At 50.2% G+C, this 2,637-nt stretch overlaps 1 non-coding gene across 1 annotated transcript; it reads right to left on the bottom strand.

The window, feature by feature from the left end:
* Positions 1-1,857: 1,857 nt before the first annotated feature.
* On the bottom strand, positions 1,858-1,992 carry LOC115871910. The gene has a single exon (XR_004047549.1). It is a non-coding gene; the product is annotated as a small nucleolar RNA SNORA5 (small nucleolar RNA).
* Positions 1,993-2,637: the final 645 nt, after the last annotated feature.

Below are 2,637 nucleotides of genomic sequence, written 5' to 3'. Positions count from 1 at the left end.
TCTTGATACATGAACACTATTAACCTTCAGTACGTCATGTTGAAAATATTTTCCTCAATTTGTCATTTGTGCTTAAAGTTGTGTTTACGACGCCTGTGCCTCACAGAAATGTTAAGTATTTATGTAATTAAATCTCTCCTCTCGTTGTTTCTGGCCTCGTTTTCATTTTATCACCTTGTTTTTAATGCTTTTACTCTGCAGTTAATTATGGGCTCCTCGAGGGCAGGGGCTACATCTTATTCATATCTGCAGATTCCAGGAATCAGAGCCCTGGCTGTGATAAGTGCTCCATAAATAAACACATTTTTAAATTTTTATTGAGTTGACGGAGTTCAGTCTTCTGTAAAAGAAGCGAGCATCGAAAATTTAATTCCAAGACTGAAGGTGAGGGTGAAATCTCCGAGGTTTGGGCTGCAAACTAAAGTGCGCGGTGAGTGAGAAAACATAATTTCACCGGATACGTGGAATCAGATCAGGGTTAAGTCCAGCTAGTAGTAGAATATGATTAAAAAGATCGCACCCACAAAAATATGTTCTACATTTTAAAAGCTGGTGTGTCCTCTCCAACCCTGCATGGAATTATCTGCTTTCAGAATCAGAGCTTAATACGGAGGAGTCATAGTTTAATAAAGAAATAGTCACAGTTTAATATAAAAAGTCAGAATGTAATATAAAAAATAACAAAGCAGGAGCTCAGATGGTAATCTGGATTGTATGTCGACCATGCGCCTGGTGAGCTACCACCTGAACTGTGCTAACTGCCTCTGGCTGGTGGCAGCGCACACAGGTAGGGAGGTGGCAGGAGGCAGGGAGGAGAGGAGGGGCTTCTGATACGTTAACTGCACACTTCAAGCCACACGGGGCTCTGGTTGCTTCCGTTCTGAATGCGGCTTTGGCCACACCTAAGGAACATTGAGTGAGTGCGCCTTGGGTAGTGCCCTGGGCCTGTGTTTCGCGGTTTTGAAAACCAAACGGGTCACCGGGTGATCTGGGTACAGTTTCTTCTGATCACTGGGTCCTCTGAGGATGAGACCTGTCCTGCAGGCTGCGTCCCAGGGCCGTCTGTCTCCCTGGGGTTCCCCCTTGCGATTCCACCTGAGGTGTGAAGGCAGACCCATCACAGCTGTTACCAGCTGTTCTGTGAGGCAGCTCCGGGAGGCCCCAAGAGCTTCAACACCCATGTCTGTCTGCGTTAAATTAAATTCCAGAGTCTGGTGTGAAACTGGAACAGATCTGGATGGTTTTATCTGTCGGCTGCGGAGGGCCTGTGGGGCCTAGAGCTCTAGCGGAGCTCGTGGGAGGGAGGGAGGAGCAAGGCGTGGAAGAGATAGATGTCCTCTTCTGTGAGCGCATGGTTTCCAATCGCTTAGTTAGTCACGAAAGGCTTATCACCCTGCTATTCTGTTCATTATGTCCAGGTTACTTCCTCACAAGGCGCAAGGTGACCCATTAACTGACATACTCTAAGTCTGCACTGGGCCGGGGGCCTCTTACAGGGCGCTCTAGGGGCGCGGGGTGTCCAAGGTGGTGGGGAGGCACAGGCTCAGAAGGCAGGCTCGTTCCCTTTGGTGGTCAGGAGGAGGGCGAGGGGTGGTGAATGACAAGTTGCCGAGTACCTTCTGGGAAGCACTGTGGGTTAAAGGCATGGGTTGTGGGGACAGAGACAATGGTCCAACCTTTCTAAACATCAGGGTTTTAGACGTTTCGTCTACAAATAGAGGGCTAACTGTACTTCCTTCACCGGGTTCTTGGGGAGCTGAAACGAAAATAAGGTGTGCCAACCAGGTGGCATGGTGCCTAGCTCCTGGCAAACACTCGGCTTGTGATAGCTATCTTCTTCTTTTTTTTCTTTCTTCTCAATGTCTGTAACAACGTTTATCCCTGAGGCTCAGCAGAGAGGAACAGGGCCCATGAGTTACAGTGTCTCTGTGGCAGCCTTTTGGGCCAGTGCCAGCCATGGGTGGGGCACGCACTGCATCTGACACGGCTGCAAATGGCTGTCTTCTTAGAGGGGTGCATCACGGCCACTGGGATGGGCTTTCTCCACACGCGTGCTGCTCTCCTTTACAGATGAGCAAACAGAGGCCCGGGGAACTTCTCTCATGACCCCAAGAGCCAGCCGATGCAGGAAGAGACTTCTCGCTCCCTTCGGACCGTTGTCTTTCCATGCAGTGGCCTGGTGCCTCTGAGAAAGGCGCTCTAGAGGTTGGGCGTGGGGGAAGAAGTAGAAGTTCTTTGGTGGAGGATCAGGAGAAGCAGGCTTCAGGTCGAGAGAGCAGCATGTGCTGAAGCCCAGCGGCAGAGGTAGATGGGCTATTCTTGGATGAAAGTGAGGGGAGGTCTGTGAAGCCCTGGGTTTTTTCTGGAGCTTTCTCCAGGAGAGGAGGAAGAAGCATACACCATGAGGGTAGGTCTGATGGAAGCTTCAGTGGTCTGTCTTGTCCCCTGTCGACCCTGCAGTTCAACCCTGCCCACAAATGGCAATCAGAACCACCTGGAAACCGTCCCGTCAACACCTGTCTACCTACAGAAGGGGGAATGAGAAACAGGGTCAGTATAAAGCTGATTCCTAAGAGGCAGCGGTCAGCTAGACCTCCGTTCTCCAATTTTCCCATTCTTCGGAAACCAGCCGTCCTC

The sequence above is a fragment of the Echinops telfairi genome, unplaced genomic scaffold, assembly GCF_000313985.2.
Source record: "Echinops telfairi isolate 266 unplaced genomic scaffold, ASM31398v2 ScPeMD7_7410;HRSCAF=8448, whole genome shotgun sequence".
NCBI lineage: Eukaryota > Metazoa > Chordata > Mammalia > Afrosoricida > Tenrecidae > Echinops > Echinops telfairi.
Note: the sequence above shows the minus strand (reverse complement) of the source record. Positions and strands in the feature narration are given on the sequence as shown.